The following is a 19,396-nucleotide window of genomic DNA, read 5'->3' as shown; positions in this document are numbered from 1 at the left end:
CAAAACAAACAGGAAACTGTTCAACCTCCGTCGCCTCCAGTCCAGATCCAAGGTCGTCCCATCCTCTGACATCGAATTACAGTATGCAGATGACGCTCGTGTCTGCGCACACTCTGAGGCTGAACTTCAAACCATCGTCAGCATCTTCACCGAAGCGTACGAGAGCATGGGCCTTACACTAAACATCCGGAAGACAAATGTCCTCTAACCAACCTGCCCCTGCCACACAGTACTGCTCCCCGATTATCAAAATCCATGACGAGGCCTTGGACAACGTGGACCACTTTCCATACCTCGGGAGCCTACTGTCAACAAGGGCAGACGTCGATGATGAAGTCCAACACCGCCTTCAGTGTGCCAGTGCAGCCTTCGGTCGCCTGAGGAAGTGTGTGTTTAAAGACCAGGACCTCAAGCCCAGCACCAAGCTCATGGTCTACAGAGCAGTAGTGATATCCACCCTCCTGTATGCTTCAGAAACATGGACCATGTACAGCAGGCACCTCAAAGCGCTGGAGAGGTACCACCAACACTGCCTCCGCAAGATCCTGCAAATCCATTGGCAGGATAGGCACACCAACGTCAATGTATTTGCTCAGGCCAACATCCCCAGCATCGAAGCTTTGACCACGCTCGATCAGCTCCGATGGATGGGCCACATCGTCGGCATGCCCGATACGAGACTCCCAAAACAAGCGCTCTACTCGGAGCTCCGACACGGCAAGAGAGCCCCAGGTGGGCAGAGGAAATGCTTCAAGGACACCCTCAAAGCCTCCTTGAAAAAGTGCAACATCCCCACCGACACCTGGGAATCCCTGGTCCAAGACCGCACAAAGTGGAGGAGAAGCATCCGGGAAGGCGCCAAACACTGAGTCTCTTCGCCGGGAGCAAGCGGAAGGAGCGCACGTCAACCCAAGCACCCCACCCACCCACCCCCTTCAACCACCATCTGCCCCACCTGTGACAGAAACTGTAGGTCCCGCATTGGACTCATCAATCACCTGAGAACTCAGTTTTAGTGTGGAAGCAAGTCATCCTCGGTTCTGAGGGACTGCCTAAGAAGAATATTACTCAGGAATACAACTGACAGCTTCCATAGGTCAAGGCTTCCCACTCTTTAAAGAACTGGTGTTCCAAACTCTTCCATTTCTTTAAATATTTACATTCCCAAAGTAAAGGCAGAAGAATAAAACACATTTTATATGACAAGTTACACTAAACCTTTAAACACTGGTTAGGCCTCAGCTGGAGTAGTGTGTTCAATTCTGGGCACCACACTTTAGGAAGGATGTCAAGGCCTTAGAGAGGGTGCAGAGGAGATTTACTAGAATGGTACCAGGGATGAGGGACTTCATTTACATAGAGAGACTGGAGCAGCTATGAAGAAAGACTGGACAGGCTGGGGTTGTTTTCCTTGGAGCAGAGAAGGCTGAGGGGGGACCTGATTGAGGTGTACAAAATTATGAGGGGCATAGATAGGGTAGATAGAAAGAAACTTTTCCCCTTAGTAGAGGGGTCAATAACAAAGGGGCATAGATTCAAGGTAAGGGGCAGGAGGTTTAGAGCGGATTTGAGGAAAAACTTTTTCACCCAGAGGGTGGTTGGAATCTGGAACTCACTGCCTGAAAGGGTGGTAGAGGCAGGAACCCTCACAACATTCAAGAAGCATTTGGATGAGCACTTGAAATGCCATAGCATACAAGGCTACGGACCAAATGCTGGAAAATGGGATTAGATTAGACAGGGCTTGATGGTCGGCGCGGATGCGATGGGCCAAAGGGCCTCTTTCTGTGCTGTATAACTCTATGACTCTAAGCTGGGGTTGCTCACCTTGGCATAGAGAAGGTTATGAGGAGATTTGATAGAGGTGGTCAAAATCATGAAGGGTTTTGATACAGTAAATAAGGAGGAACTGCTTCCAGTGGCTGAAGGGTCGGTAACCACAGGACACAGGTTTAAGGTGATTGGCAAAAGAACCAGACGCGACATGAGGAAAAAAATTTTTACACAGCAAGTTGTGATCTGGACCGGACTGCACTGCCTGAGAGTGGTGGATGCAGATTCAATAGTAACTTTCAATGGGGAATTGGATAAATACTTGATGGGAAAAATTTACAGGGCTATGGGGAAAAGAGATGGGGAGAGGGATTAAATTGAATAACTTTACCAAAGAACTGGCACAGGCATGATGGGTTGAATGGCCTCCTTCTGTGCTGTATCATTCTATGATTCTATGAAGATATCTCAAAATATTGCAAATTCCTTCTTTCTCAGAACTTCACTCAAGTCTCTTGTTAAATTACCAATTATTTTTACCCAGTTTAGCAGCAATTATGGGGCTTGATTAGTGAAATATTTTGGCCAGTATAAACATGCACTCCCCACCAAAGACCCTTCCCAGGTCACAAACCATTCCCCAAGGAGGACAAGTAGACCACCTTCTCCAACGTCCCTCGAGCCAGCTGCTAGTGAGCAGTCACCTACTCGCTTTTACTTATCGCTCCCCCCCCCCCCCCCCCAATTAGGATGGCTTCTGGATCGACTCAGAAAGCTCAAAAGGAAGACGGCAAGGCATACTACTGTCTACCAGCTCACTTAGCTGGTACAAAGTCCTAAATTCTACTGCAACCAGTTGTCAAACAATACAGAGCGCTCTTACAATCGGGGGGAAGTGGAGACAAAAATCCATTTGTGTCTTTTTTTATTGCCTGCAAAAAATCAATTAGAAAAGTGATAGGCTGGCATACAGACAGCAAATCTTTGAGTGCTTATGACTGAAGTGTAAACCAAGAGGGAAATATCAGGGGTATTTGTACAAAAAGTATTGAATAACTGACTACTTACACAATTTTCATTTGCTGAATGTTTTATTCAAATTCGAAAGAATGAACATGTTCTTAATGTTTTATTATTTGTCAACATATATTCATTAAAAACTGAAGTCTTTCTGATAGTTTCATTGGAAAGCACATGGCCGAGACATGCTGCCCGTGTACAGCATAACGTGGGCCTACATGCACTTTATTCTAGACAAGAGCAATGTTAGATAATTTAATGCATCGAGCAGCTAATGATCCATAGTAACTTGCATCATTGAAAACATTAACAAATATTTTAGCTTGCATAAAGGATGAGTTTTAAACATTGTAATGCTTCATAAATATATACCATGTAACAGTATCGTCTTTGCAAAAAAAAACTTTAAAAGAATTCTTGCCTTGCATGATGAAACGGCTGAGAAAATTGCTATACCCTGAGTAACCATTATTACTGGTATGGGCGCCATTTATCAAATCTCATCACTTAGAGGAACTCTGCACTGTTGCAGATCTTGCCGAATCCAACAACAAGGCGCAAAAATGTGTCCAGTTCTGGCTGGGCTATGTATAGACTGTCCGTGGACACGATAAGAACTCAAGGGACAAGTGCAGCAAAAAACAAATCTGACGAAAGAGTCTAGACCTGAAACATTAATCAGCCTTTTCTCTTTTCAGATGCTGCCTGACGAGCTGTGTAGTTCCAGCATTTTCTGTTTTCATTAAAGCAAAAAATGTTGTAGCTGAATATTTTAAGTACAAATAGATCAGATTTTTTTTCAACATTATGTACCATAATGACAAGTAACTTGCTGAGAAAATACAAGGCTATCACCTTGGAAATAAAGATATCAGGGTTATTGAGCAGTAAAACATCTGGGAATGTGTAGGTAATTATATAACATTCTGGACAAAGTCTGGCCCAATATGTGACAATGGCCTAGAAACTCGGGTCTCCACGGGTGAGTACGCACGGGGTACTCACCCGTAAGCCCAATGGAAGTGCCGGTTTCCTGCATGCGCTGCGCATGCACGGGAAACCGGAACTTCCGTTCCCCTGAAAGAAGTTGTTCAGAAATCGAACGCGTGTGCAGGAAAGGCTGCGCGTGCGCATCGAACGTACTTTTTTTTGTAGGTTTTCCCGGGAGGGTAAGTCTCCAGAAGTTAGACATGTAAAAAGCAGTCGCAAGGCCTGCTTACAAGGTAAGTGGTGAATTAATTAAAATTAAAACATTTTTTCCACAGGTTTATTATTTTTAAATACTTTAAAGAAAGGTAAGTTTACTTTTAGCCCCGTTAGAAAATGTAATTAAGTTTTTCAAAAATTTAAATTGTTTAAAATAGTTATTTCATGTAATTTATAGTTTATTTTTAAAATGTGATTTTTAAAAAATTTATTTGAAGATTTAGTGATGTTTTGGGGCTTGTAGTATTTATAGGTAACTTATGAATGAAGCATTCCCTGCTACCATTGGCTCTCCATGGCCCACGTGATCCCAGGGGATGCATTGAACTAACTGCGCCCCTGGGATACGCAAGCACTGCGCGCCGGCAGTTGGAGGAGGCCCAGGATCGCAATTCCACGGGGGCCCACAGCTCAACGGCCGGCGCGCAAGGTAAGTGCAGGTCGGGGGCTTGCACCCGCGGGAAGCCCCCGACCCGAATTTCTGGGCCATTGAGTAACACAATCTCTAAAACACAATATGCAACTCCAAATATGTCACATGCAGAAAGCAACAGTTTAACTGCAGTTACCACATTCAGCAGTCGGCATTATAATGCGACAAGACTGCTGAGTCAGTCTCTCATTAATCAACAATAACTGGAAAAGCTCGTGACCTTGTCTGAATGCACGCTGCATAAACAGTTGCCTGTCTCCATCATAAACAGTTGCCTGTCTCCATTATAAACAGTTGCCTGTCTCCATTATAAACAGTTGCCTGTCTCCATCATAAACAGTTGCCTGTCTCCATTATAAACAGTTGCCTGTCTCCATTATAAACAGTAGAGTTAAAAGAAGCAAGGCAACTTTCTCCCCAATTACATTCCTCAAAACAAATCGCCAGAATATGAAGAATCAAAATCAGTCTGTCTGATTATACAAAGAATGTTCTACAACAAACTATAAATTTTGAACACTAATAATTCAATGTGGCATCTTGTATTAATATAACAAGATCGCAAATGGCTCAAGATCCTATAACTTTTCATAATGAAATCGTAGAGATCACCAAGACTATAATCCTTTGTTATTTAGGAATTACTAGACAAAAACCATGGTCCACCAAGCTTGCCTTCTGCAGAACTGCACAACTTCATGTCAAAATTTAAAACATACTTGTATTTATATAGCACCTTATTTCATCTCCCAGACACTGCTCAAAGCGGTTATGTACAGGGAATTAGTGTGTGTGCGGTAACTTATGTAGGCAAACATGACAGCCATTATGCACACTAAATCCCACAAACAACAATGTCATGAATAAACTGTTGATTTGTGTCAGCAATGTAGAAAGCGTTTGGTGATATTCTGGAGAATTTGGTTTCATGGTTGCAGGCTGTTGAATCTTTTTGGCTAACGAAAGCAGAGTAGAACAGATGTTCAAAATTACTAACCCTAAAGTCATACAGATATGGCAATTCAGCACTGTTAGGAAATTAGAATGTGCTGAACGATACAGGTTATTTAATAAAAATGAATCTTCGAGGCGTGGAGTGTGGGAGCGGAGAGGTTGTGCTGCAACTGCGTAGAACACTAGTTAGGCCACAGCTAGAGTACTGTGTACAGTTCTGGTCACCACATTACAGCAAAGATGTGATTACATGAGAGAGGGTACAGAGGAGATTTATGAGGATATTGCCAGGACTGGAGAATTTTAGCTATGAGGAAGGATTGGATAGGCTGGGGTTGTTTTCTTTTCAACAGAGGAGGTTGAGGGGAGACTTAATTGAGGTGTATAAAATTATGAGGGCCTAGAGAGAGTGGATAAGAAGGACCTATTTCCCTTAGAAGAGGTCAATAACCAGGGGTCACATATTTAAAGTAATTGGTAGAAGGATTAGAAGGGAGTTTAGGGTGGTGGGGGTCTGGAACTCACTGCCTGATAGGGTGGTAGAGGCAGAACCACTCAACACATTTAAAAAGTACTTGGATATACACTTGAAGTGCCATAAACTTCAAGGTTATGAACCAAGAGCTGGAATATGGGATTAGGCTGGATGGCTCTTTTCAACCAGTGCAGAAATGATGGGCTTAATGGCCCCCTTCTGTGCCGTAAATTTCAATGATTCTATCATTCCGCACAATCCTTATAGTCATTAGAGTCAAAGCATGCGCTGATTTTTATTCAACAACTTGTATTTATATAGCGCCTTTAACATAGTAAAATGTCCCAGGAGTAATATAAAAAGAAAAATTTGACACTGAGCCACATAAGGAGAAATTAGGGCAGGTGACCAAAAGCTTGGTCAAAGAGCTAGGTTTAAAGGAGCGTCTTAAAGGAGGAAAGAAAGGTAAAGAGGTTTAGGGAGGGAATTCCAGAGCTTAGGGCCTAGACAACAGAAGGCACAGACACCAATGGTTGAATGATTATAATCGGAGATCATCAAGAGGGCAGAATTAGGGGAGCGCAAATATCTCAGGGGGTTGTGGGGTTGAAGCAGATTACAGAGATAGGGAGGAGCGAGGCCATGGAGAGATTTGAAAACAAGGATGAGGCATTGCTTAACCGGGAGCCAATGTAGGTCAGCGAGCACAGGGGTGATGGGCGAACGGGACGTGGTGCGAGTTAGGACACGAGCAGCCGAGTTTTGGATGAGCTCAAGTTTACATAGGGTAGAATGTGGGAGGCCAGCCAGTAGTGCATTGGAATAGACAAGTCTAGAGGTAACAAAGGCATGGATAAGGGTTTCAGCAGTGGATGAGCTGAGGCAAGGGCGGAGATGGGCGATGTTACGCAGGTGGAAATAGGCGGTCTTAGTTATGCTGCGGATATGTGGTCGGAATCTCATTTCAGGGTCAAATATGACACCAAGTTTGCGAACAGTCTGGTTCAGCCTCAGACAGATGTTAGGGAGACGGGTGGAGTCAGTGGCTAGGACCGAAAACAATGGCTTCGATCTTCCCAAGATTATTTGTATCCCAAATATCTGTTACTACACAGATTTATGCAATGTACTTGAAGATGAACTACATAATCACAGACTTCAGCCTAGGGCAAAACTGTCTAAAGGTTTTACCTGATGAAACAAGTTAAATACAGTCCAGCTTATTTTGGTACATCGCATTGTACCACTAGGATTAGCTTGACAAACAATTCCACACTATTCTAAAACTAACCACTTCTATGTCTTGTATATAAAGAGACACAATGCAACTATGATCCACGATTTAATATGTATTGGCCCGGAACTTGCGGTGCTGATGACAGCGAACTGGTAGCGTTCGCCGTCATTTCGCCTTTGAAACTGACCGTACTTTCAGTAATTAGCGCGTGCACAGCCCAACGCAGAAATCCTGAAATTGCGGTCTGTCAATCACTGCTCCTCCACAGGCTGCAATCAGTGAAATCACTGATCTGACAAAAACTTCCCCCTTTCCAAACAAATATCGCTTAGAAACCCCATTAAAAAGTTAGACCCATTCAAATGAGGTGTAACTGGGTTTTTATAGAAACATAGAAAAATAGGAGCAGGAGTAGGCCATTCGGCCCTTCGAGCCTGCTCTGCTATTCAATATGATCAAGGCTGATCCTCTATCTCAATACCATATCCGCCCTCTCCCCATACCCCTTGATGCCTTTTCTGTCTAGAAATCTATCTATCTTCTTAAATATATTCAGTGACTTGGCCTCCACAGCCTTCTGTGGTAGAGAATTCCACAGGTTCACCACCCTGAGTGAAGAAATTTCTCCTCATCTCAGTCCTAAATGTCCTACCCCGTATCCTGAGACTGTGACCCCTCGTTCTAGACCCCCCCAGTGGAAACATCCTCCCTGCATCCAGTCTGTCTAGCCCTGTCAGAATGTTATACATTTCAATGAGATCCCCTCTCATTCTTCTAAACTCTAGTGAATACAGGCCTAACCGACCCAATCTCTCCTCATATGACAGTCCAGCCATCCCAGGAATCAGTCTGGTGAACCTTCGCTGCACTCCCTCTATGGCAAGTATATCCTTTCTTAGGTAAGGAGACCAAAACTGCACACAGTACTCCAGGTGTGGTCTCACCAAGGCCCTGTATAACTGTAAAGTAAGACACCCTTGCTCCTGTGCTCAAATCCTCTTACAATGAAGGCCAACGTACCATTTGCCTTCCTAACTGCTTGCTGCACCTGCATGTTTGCTTTCAGTGACTGGTGTACAAGGACACCCAGGTCCCTTTGTACATCGGCATTTCCCAATCTATCACCATTTAAATAATACTCTGCCTTTCTGTTTTTCCTACCGAAGTGGATAACTTCCCATTTATCCACGTTATACTGCATCTGCCATGTATTTGCCCACTCACTCAACTTGTCTAAATCGCCTTGAAGCCTCTTTGTATCCTCCTCACAACTCCACCTTGTTTTGTGTCGTCAGCAAACTGGGAAATATTACATTTGGTTCCCTCATCCAAATCATTGATATATATTGTGAATAGCTGGGGCCCAAGCACTGATCCCTGCGGTACGCCACTAGTCACCGCCTGCCACCCCAAAAAAGACCCATTTATTCCTACTCTGTTTCCTGTCTGTTAACCAATTTTCAATCCATGCCAGTATATTACCCCCAATCCCATGTGCTTTAATTTTGCACACTAACCTCTTATGTGGGACTTTATCAAAGGCCTTTTGAAAATGGCGATCTGAGTAATAACTACTGATAAACAACTGGCCTTGAAAATCTAATTTTATATTGGTGGAATGTCAAATTTCTCCATTAAGTTAAAAATTTAGATTTTCAAATTAATTTAAAAACATTTTTTTAAGTTGTTCATAATATTTCAGCTTCTACCTTAAACCAATGTATATGTCCCAATTTTTATTTTGCTCTCTATATAAATTTTTAAAAAAGTGATTAGTGCTTTCTATTTCCTGGTTCCCTGTCTAAGAATTCTGCATTGTGATTGGCTGCTTAGACAGCTTGTTGACCTCACAGCAGCTCGCACTATGGGATTCCCACTAAACTACGTTGATTTCGCGAGATCTTTGTGGGATGCTTACTTCGGGGTCAGTGGCAAACGCCTTTGCTTCACCGCTGACCACAAATTACAGGCCATTAAATAGAGAGTGTATACGTTGAATTGAGCAAGCTTATACTGTTGGCTTGCTCAGCAGGTCAGCTCTGCGGCCATCTATATTTTTCTGGATGTGCATTTCAGATGCTGCATGCACAACATTTGCACACTCATTTCAGAGATAACCAGAACAAACAATGGGTATACAGCAGGAAAAGCTCGAGTGGGAAAGGCTGGTCACATTGCTGCCTCCAGATTTTACAAGTACAGGTAGACTACCCTTTATCCGGACTCCCGAAAACCGAAACCCTCTAAAAACCGAAGGTTTTTTCGTTCAGCGTAAGTCGTGCGTACGAACGAAAAAACCTTCGGTTTTTAGAGGGTTCCGGTTTCGGAAGTTCGGATAAAGGGTAAGTCGTGCACACGACCCCCCGCCGACCCCGCCGGCCCCGACAACCGCCGACCCCCCCGCGGACCCCGCCTGACTTACGCTGAGCGTCAGCGTAAGTCGTGCGCACGACCCCCCGCGGACCCCCGCCGACCCACCTTCCGAAATCCGAAATTCTCCTTTATCCGAAACTCGGCTGGTCCCGAGGTTTTCGGATAAAGGATAGTCTACCTGTATTCAACCAAATCAGCACCAGCACAAAATCTATGCCAAGGATCCAGTTCTGTTAAATGGGTGCTGATTCTGCATGGATAATTTGCCATACTTCAACTGTCAAAACAGACTTCAGGCAATTTCCGGTCTGACAATATAAATGGGGTACCAATGACAACTATGTATGATTAATCCCATGCTGAAAAAATGGACAAGCTTTACACAAATCATAGTGAGCAATAAATCATGGCCTGATAAGTTTGAAAATTAATGTACCTTCTGAAATGACAGTTTGCAAAAACACATTTTGAAGGGTTGGCCTGTAGACTGTACAGTTAAATCATCCAAGATTGATTGGCTTGGCTTCAGTAATTATTTAAGATAAAACATTTCATATCTTAAGTCTTTGCACCAAAAATTCCTTCTAACTTGCCCCTTTATGCTCCGAATACTACTCCTGAATTTATACCTCCTTGTACCTATTCACCAACTAATGGAAATAATCTTCTATTAGATCCTTCTGTACTTCAGTGAATACAGCTCTAACTAAATCCTCTCATTTCTGGTATCATCCTTATAAGTCTATGTTTTCCCATGTGTCCAATGTCCTTTCCTTAAAGAGGTGCCAAAGCTGCACACTGTACTTCAAATGATGCCTGTATTGTAGAGTCATTAACTCCTCCATGCTCTGTATACAATGCCCCTTTATAATCAAACCAGACTTTCATTTGTCCATTTATGACCTTTGCCACCTAATCCCTCCTAACAATCTGTGTAAAGAAAGACAGACTTGGATTTATATAGCACCTTTCATGAGCACCAGACATTCCAAAGCACTTTCCAGCCAATGAAGTACTTTTGAAGTGTAGTCACTGTTGTAATGTAGGAAACGCGGCAGCTAATTTGCGCACAGCAAGCTCCCACAAACAGCAATGTGATAACGACCAGCTAATCTGTTTTTAGTGATACTGATTGAGGGATAAATATTGTCCAGGACACCAGGGATAACTCCCTTGCTCTTCTTCGATATAGTGCCATGGGATCTTTTACGTCCACCTGAGAGAGCAGAAGGGGCCTCGGTTTAATGTCTCATTCGAAAGATGGCACCTCCGACAGTGCAGCACTCCCTCAGTATTGCACTGGAGTGTCAGCCTGGATTTTTGTGCTCAAGTCTCTGGAGTGGGACTGGAACCCACAATCTGACTCAAGAGGCGAGAGTGCTACCAACTGAGCCATAGGTGGCACTCATGTGTAGCTGCATCCCTAGATCTCTCTTCCACTCTACTGAGAATTTGACTATGGTACATTTCCATGCTCGGTTGTTTTTCCTAAAACACACTGCTTCACATTTATCTATGCTGGACTGCATTTGCCACATATCTGCCTAATTCTCTAATCTGTTTACATATTTCTCTAGTCTCCCAAATACATCCTCAGTTTCCCATGCCCTTTAATTTGCCAGAATCATAGGAATTACAGTGCAGGAGACCCTCATTCTGACCACCATGTTGATGCTAAGTCTTCAAATGGCACTACCTATGCTAATCCCAATTCCCTGTCTTTTATATTCTTTTTCCCTTTCAAATCCAATTCCCTTTAAAATGATTATAGCCACTTGCGGGAACGCATTCTTAGCTCTAATAACCCTCTAAAAAAGGTTCTTCTAACTTTCCCCCACTCTTCTAATGATGACCTCTTTTTATTGATTTGTCAACACGTTCTTTCACCGGTTACCTTCTGAAAATCTTTCAAACTTAAACTTCTCTGCTCCAGTGAAAAAAACTGCAACTGTCACATCCTTTCTTCATAACTATAATCTCTCAAACGTGATATTCTATTGAATCTTCATTGTACCCTTTACATGGCTCGAATATCCTTTCTAAATCGGGGTGCCCAGATCTGCACGTAATACTCCAACTGTGACTTAGAACATAAGAACATAAAAAATAGGAGCCATTCGGCCCTTCGAGCCTGCTCCGCCATTCAATAAGATCATGGCTGATCATCTACCTCATCTCCACTTTCCTGCATTATCCCCATATCCCTTGATTCCCTTAATATTCAAAAATCTATCGATCGCTGTCTTAAATATACTCAAGGACTGAGCCTCCACAGCCCTCTGGAGCAGAGAATTCCAAAGATTCACCACTCTCTGAGTGAAGAAATGTCTCATCTCAGTTCTAAATGGCCGGCCCTTTATTCTGAGGCTGTGACCCCTGGTTCTAGCCAGGGGAGACATCCTCCCTGCATCTACCGGGGAGACATCCTCCCTGCATCTACCGGGGAGGCATCCTCCCTGCATCTACCGGGGAGGCATCCTCCCTGCATCTACCGGGGAGGCATCCTCCCTGCATCTACCGGGGAGACATCCTCCCTGCATCTACCGGGGAGACATCCTCCCTGCATCTACCGGGGAGACATCCTCCCTGCATCTACCGGGGAGGCATCCTCCCTGCATCTACCGGGGAGACATCCTCCCTGCATCTACCGGGGAGATATCCTCCCTGCATCTACCGGGGAGGCATCCTCCCTGCATCTACCGGGGAGGCATCCTCCCTGCATCTACCGGGGAGGCATCCTCCCTGCATCTACCGGGGAGGCATCCTCCCTGCATCTACCGGGGAGGCATCCTCCCTGCATCTACCGGGGAGACATCCTCCCTGCATCTACCGGGGAGGTATCCTCCCTGCATCTACCGGGGAGGCATCCTCCCTGCATCTACCGGGGAGACATCCTCCCTGCATCTACCGGGGAGACATCCTCCCTGCATCTACCGGGGAGACATCCTCCCTGCATCTACCGGGGAGACATCCTCCCTGCATCTACCGGGGAGACATCCTCCCCGCATCTACCGGGGAGACATCCTCCCCGCATCTACCGGGGAGACATCCTCCCCGCATCTACCGGGGAGACATCCTCCCCGCATCTACCGGGGAGACATCCTCCCCGCATCTACCGGGGAGACATCCTCCCTGCATCTACCGGGGAGACATCCTCCCTGCATCTACCGGGGAGACATCCTCCCTGCATCTACCGGGGAGACATCCTCCCTGCATCTACCGGGGAGACATCCTCCCTGCATCTACCGGGGAGACATCCTCCCTGCATCTACCGGGGAGGCATCCTCCCTGCATCTACCGGGGAGGCATCCTCCCTGCATCTACCGGGGAGGCATCCTCCCTGCATCTACCGGGGAGGCATCCTCCCTGCATCTACCGGGGAGACATCCTCCCTGCATCTACCGGGGAGGCATCCTCCCTGCATCTACCGGGGAGGCATCCTCCCTGCATCTACCGGGGAGACATCCTCCCTGCATCTACCGGGGAGACATCCTCCCTGCATCTACCGGGGAGGCATCCTCCCTGCATCTACCGGGGAGACATCCTCCCTGCATCTACCGGGGAGACATCCTCCCTGCATCTACCGGGGAGACATCCTCCCTGCATCTACCGGGGAGACATCCTCCCTGCATCTACCGGGGAGACATCCTCCCTGCATCTACCGGGGAGACATCCTCCCTGCATCTACCGGGGAGACATCCTCCCTGCATCTACCGGGGAGATATCCTCCCTGCATCTACCGGGGAGACATCCTCCCTGCATCTACCGGGGAGATATCCTCCCTGCATCTACCGGGGAGACATCCTCCCTGCATCTACCGGGGAGACATCCTCCCTGCATCTACCGGGGAGACATCCTCCCTGCATCTACCGGGGAGACATCCTCCCTGCATCTACCGGGGAGACATCCTCCCTGCATCTACCGGGGAGACATCCTCCCTGCATCTACCGGGGAGACATCCTCCCTGCATCTACCGGGGAGGCATCCTCCCTGCATCTACCGGGGAGACATCCTCCCTGCATCTACCGGGGAGACATCCTCCCTGCATCTACCGGGGAGACATCCTCCCTGCATCTACCGGGGAGACATCCTCCCTGCATCTACCGGGGAGACATCCTCCCTGCATCTACCGGGGAGGCATCCTCCCTGCATCTACCGGGGAGACATCCTCCCTGCATCTACCGGGGAGACATCCTCCCTGCATCTACCGGGGAGACATCCTCCCTGCATCTACCGGGGAGACATCCTCCCTGCATCTACCGGGGAGACATCCTCCCTGCATCTACCGGGGAGACATCCTCCCTGCATCTACCGGGGAGACATCCTCCCTGCATCTACCGGGGAGACATCCTCCCTGCATCTACCCTGTCGAGCCCTGTAAGAATTTTGTATGTTTCAATGAGATCAACTCTGATTCTTCTAAACTCTAGAGAATATAGGCCTAATCTACTCAATCTCTCCTCATAGGACAATCCCCCTATCCCAGGAATCAATCTGGTGAACCTTCGTTGCACTCCCTCTATGGCAAGTATCAATCAATCTCTTGTATAAATTCAACATCACTTTCACACTTTTATATTCAATCTTCCTGTGTGCAAAACCCAGAATAGCATTTCTCTTTTACGGCCTTCTTTATCTGCACATACAACTTCAAAGATCAATGCTTTTGCATCCCTAGATCTCTGTTACCCGATGTTGTTAAGAATACCTTTTAGGACATACTTCCTTATATTGTTCCCCGCAACCCCCCCCCCACCCCAAAAAAAGTGCTGCACATTTCTCTACATTGAATTGAATCTCCCACCATTTTAGGGAAATTGACAGGATTGAAGGCCAATAAATCCCCAGGGCCTGATAATCTACATCCATGGGTACTTAAGGAAGTGGCCCTAGAAATAGTAGATGCATTGCGGATCATCTTCCAACATTCGATGGAATCTGGAACAGTACAACATTCGATGGAATCTGGAACAGTACCCATGGATTGGAGGGTAGCTAATGTTACCCCACTATTCAAAAAAGGTGGTAGAGAGAAAACAGGGAATTACAGACCGGTAAGCCTGACATCGGTAGTGGGGAAAATGTGAGAGTCCATTATAAAAGATGTAATAGCAGAGCACTTGGAAAACAGTGACAGGATCGGACAAAGTCAACATGGATTTACAAAAGGTAAATCGTGCTTGACTAATCTAATGGAATTTTTTGAGGATGTAACTGGTAAAATAGATAAGGGAGAACCAGTGGATGTGGTGTATTTGGACTTTCAAAAGGCTTTCGATAAGGTCCCGCATAAGAGATTAGCGTGTAAAGTTAAGGCACATGGGATTGGGGACAAGGTATTGACTTGGATAGAGAACTGGTTGGCAGACAGAAAGCAAAGAGTTGGAATAAACGGGTCTTTTTCCGAGTGGCAGGCAGTGACTAGTGGGGTACCGCAGGGATCGGTCCTTGGACCCCAGCTATTCACAATATATATTAATGATCTAGACAAGGGAACTAGATGTAATATCTCCACGTTTGCAGACGACACAAAGCTGGGTGGGCGTGTGTGCTGTGAGGAGGATGCCAAGAAACTCCAGGATGATTTGGACAAGTTGGGTGATTGGGCAGAAGCATGGCAGATGCAATATAACATGGATAAATGCGAGGTTATCCACTTTGGTGTCAAAAACAGGAAGGCAGATTATTATCTGAATGGCAATAGATTGGGAGAAGGGGAAGTGCAATGAGACCTGGGTGTCCTTGTGCACCAGTCGCTGAAGGTAAGCATGCAGGTGCAGCAGGCAGTTAAGAAGGCAAATGGTATGTTGGCCTTCGTAGCAAGAGGGTTTGAGTACAGGAACAAGGATGTCTTGCTGCAGTTGTACAGGGCCTTGGTGAGACCACATCTGGAGTATTGTGTGCAGTTTTGGTCACCTTATCTGAGGAAGGATGTTCTTGCCATGGAAGGAGTTCAATGAAGATTCACCAGGCTGATACCTGGGATGGCAGGAATAACGTATGAGGAGAGATTGGGTCGATTGGGCTTATACTCGCTGGAGTTTACAAGAATGAGGGGGGATCTCATTGAAATTTATAAAATTCTGACAGGACTGGACAGACTAGATGCAGGAAGGATGTTCCCGATGGTCGGGGAGTCCAGAACCAGGGGTCACAGTGTAAGGATAAGGGGTAAGCCATTTAGGACAGAAATGAGGAGGAATTTCTTCACCCAGAGAGTGGTTAACCTGTGGAATTCTCTACCACAGAAGGCAGTAGAGGCCAATTCATTAAATATATTCAAGGAGTTGGATATATTTCTTAAGGCTAAAAGGGATCAAGGGATATGGGGAGAAGGCAGGGACAGGGTACTGAATTTGGATGATCAGCCATGATCGCATTGAATGGCAGAGCAGGCTCGAGGGGCTGAATGGCCTACTCCTATCTTCTATGTTTCCATTTTACAAACCTGTTTATGTTTTCCTGCAAACTCCTTCAGTTTGCCATGTTCCTAATTTTGCAATCTTGCAACAACTTACATTTGCCACATATCTGCTGGTGATCACTCGCATCACCAGATTGACAGGACGGAGATCAACTTCCAATTTGTAGTTGCTGTATTTTAGGGAATTTTAATGTAGAAAAGACCAATTAAACTGTTTGTGATGTTGGTTGGCCAGGACATCAGAACTCCCCTGCATTTCTTTGAACGGAGTCATGAGATCAGTTGTGTCTACTTGAGGAAGTACAGTAGATGGGACTTCGGTCAGCACCTCAGACAGTACAGCACTCTCAGTACTGTACTGGAATGTCAGCCAAGGTTATGTGCTCAAGTCCTGGAGTGGTGCTAGAATCCACAACCATCTAGAACTCCCTAATATCTGCTCTTTTCCAGTCTGGCTTTTTTTTTACACTTTCATCTATTCCAACAGTAAACCCAGTTACATTTCACCACTGGGCTCTGAATATTTTCCTTTCAGATTACTTCATTACCCTGAACTAGCTCCTCACTAGACTTGGAATGTACTACCTTTAAAATCATATCTGAATGTGTTCTTTGAACACTCCTAATTTTGGTCACCTCTGGATTGTGGGGCTGGGGGGGGGGGGCAGGGGGTGGAAAGAAAAGAAAAGGAAAAAGAGGGGGGAATGCACTTCACACCCAAGCCCAATCAAGCCCTCACCTGAAAACCACACACACACTTTCACCAAGACCAAGCATAAAGTCTCTAGATAACTTGAAAAAGGTATTGGCTTACATTTCTTTTTTAATTCTGCATTTTTCAGGGTTTTTTAAATTGGTATTTTATCTCATTTCCATGGATACACTCTGCAGTATTAAAGGACTTGCTGATTGCAAAAGCCTATCACAGAAATAAGAATTTTCTACTACTGGGATTCTTCCAGGAATGGGAACTTCAGATAATGTTGTTTCTCCCTCTCTAACTCAGCATTGGACATTTGTTGCTCCTGAACTGCTATTGTGGGTGGCCTCAGCTAACCAAGCGCAGACCAGGGAACAGAACCTGGCACCTTGTAGATTTGCTTGATTGTGCGCCAAAGCAAGTTTAACCAATGCTCTATCGGGGAACTCGACAAAGTTTGATTTTAATGGATTTCACTGTGGAACACTGAATGTTACCAGTCATTTGCTGTTGCAAACCAAATGCTTTCAAGAATAAGTGTGCAATGGGAGTGACACACTGCTGCCACTTCATGAACCAGCCTCACCATCCAAAAACACTTGTATTTATATTGTCTTTCATGTCCTCAGGATGTCCCAAAGCACTTAATAATAATTCAACTTTTATTGTCATTGCACAAGTACATGAACAACGAAATGTGATCTTGCAAGTCACTGTTTGTAATGCAAGAAACGTGGCAGCTAATTTGTGCACAGCAAGCTCCCACCAATGAGATACTAAACAGATTATTTTTTCGTGATGTTGGTTGAAGGATAAATATTGGTCAGGAGACCGGGGATAACGCCCCTGCTCTTGTTCAAAATAATGCAGTGGAATCTTTTATGTCCACCTATAAGAGACAGGGCCTCAGTTTAATGTCTCATCCTCAGCATTGCACTGGAGTATCGGCCTAGATTTTTATGCTCAAGTCCCTAGAGTGGGACTTGAACCCACAACCTTCTGACTCAGAGGCGAGAGTGCGACCCACTGAGCCACAACTGACACAGTTTAAAAGCTTTGAGGTGGCTTCCCCTGCAGTGGCCGGAGCTGGTGAGCAGGGTTCACATAGTGCTACTGCGGGGAAGGGCTTTATATCAGTCGGAGGGTGGGCTGCGGTTTTAATGACCGAGTACAGCGAGTTCCGAGCGCCCGGCCCGGCGGCTCTTGTTACCTGCGTGTCCGCTCAGGCCCGGCTGCACCACGCTCCGTCACCACAACACCGTCCGGCTTTTCGTCCCTCTGCCGGTGCCGTCGCGCCACAACCCAGCAACCATTGCGTGCCGCCCTCTCATTGGACGGCGCAGCCACCCAGCAGGCGCCGCGCGCCGCCATTGCTGCCTCCCATTGGCTAGCGGGTCTCCCCGGCAGCCGACCTCGCTGCCTCCCATTGGACAATGGCCTGACCCAGGAACGACCGCACACGCGCGCACTCCTTCAATCCCATTGGACAAGAAGTTCACCGGCGAGCAGTGTGGGCGATTCAAACGGGTCTCAATGATTGAATTACATCCTCACTGTGCTGCCAGCCAACCTATTCAAAGCAGTCAGCCCGAGTTTGCACCTGCACGCGTCTGTTTAGGTCGGGAATAAAATAGCCCGATTAATATGCCTGAAGTCTTTCCTTTTAATAAACGGCTGTAGCAAGTTTAAGAGCGACATACTTTCCAGCAAACTGGCTGGAGGAGCTGCAACCTAGGGGAGTGGGTGTCAGTAGCTGGAAGGGGGTCTCAGGTTTTCCGATGTGTCGGTGAAGCTGAGACCGGAAGAAGTAAGGGCCAGGAGGGACCGCCTGATGGGTACTGAGTGCAAGAGACCACATAAGAGAGCTGTAAGCCATTTGGAGGAGGTGGCAGAGGCAGTCTGGCCCTCCAACAACTGCCATACTGCAGGAAGACATCCACTGACCTCACAAAGGTAAGTCAACTGTTCTTGTGCCAATACACTACCATCTCTCCGCAGCTCTAACACAGCTTTCACTTGCTTCTTTACTATTTTTCTCAGCACCTGGGTAACTCTCTTCTGCAAACGGCTACCTCTCCAGATACTCAAGCACCTGCTTTGCTCAAAATTACTCTCTCAACTCACGTTACCAGCTGTAAGGGCTTTTACTAGTCTTCAAGGACGTTTAAACGGACAAGGCACCATCATAGAAACATAGAAGATAGGAGCAGGAGTAGGCCATTCGGCCCCGCGAGCCTGCTCCGCCATTCAATGCGATCATGGCTAATCATCCAAATCCTTGGCCTCTTGTATTGTTGTACGGAAGCTCAACCTAAACTCGAGGAACAGCAAATCATCTTCCGATTAGGCACTTTGCAGCCTTCCGGACTCGATATCGAGTTCAATAATTTCAGATCATAACCTCGGCCTCTGTTACTTTTTTCCTTTTAATTTTTTCCACCCCTTTGTTTTGGGTCCTCCTTCCCCGCCCCCCCTCCTTTCCTTTTGTTTCTCTCTCTCACCTGGCAGCTGTCCTTATCCTGCCAGTATACTTCACACCTAATCTCAGCTGCCTTTTGTCTCCACGGGCCCATTACCATTTCATCTGGCTTCTAATACCTTTTATTGTCTCCTTTTTCTTCTTTTGTTCGATCGCAGCTTTACCTTCGATCTTTTTATTTTCTTTCTAGTTTTGAAGAAGGGTTTCAACCCGAAACATCAACTCAAATTACTCTCCACGGATGTTGCCTGACCTGCTGAGTTTTTCCAGCATTCTCTGGTGTTATCCAAATTCAGTATCCGGACCCTGCTTTCTCCCCATA

The 19,396-nt window shown here is 46.0% G+C and overlaps 1 protein-coding gene across 2 annotated transcripts in view; it reads right to left on the bottom strand.

Moving 5' to 3' along the window:
- The window catches only part of nup93 (nucleoporin 93), a 137,228-nt gene extending 119,313 nt beyond the window's left edge, over nt 1-17,915 (bottom strand). The window contains exon 1 of one of the 2 annotated variants that reach the window (XM_085991218.1): nt 17,806-17,915. The gene's annotated coding sequence lies outside the window, so the exon portion shown is untranslated. The remainder of the gene's footprint in view (nt 1-17,805) is intronic. The other variant, XM_085991220.1, reaches the window with a different exon arrangement.
- Nucleotides 17,916-19,396: the final 1,481 nt, after the last annotated feature.

The sequence above is a fragment of the Somniosus microcephalus genome, chromosome 6 (assembly GCF_052327205.1).
Source record: "Somniosus microcephalus isolate GS21.2 chromosome 6, FLI_Smic_1.0, whole genome shotgun sequence".
NCBI classification, from domain to species: domain Eukaryota; kingdom Metazoa; phylum Chordata; class Chondrichthyes; order Squaliformes; family Somniosidae; genus Somniosus; species Somniosus microcephalus.
Note: the sequence above shows the minus strand (reverse complement) of the source record. Positions and strands in the feature narration are given on the sequence as shown.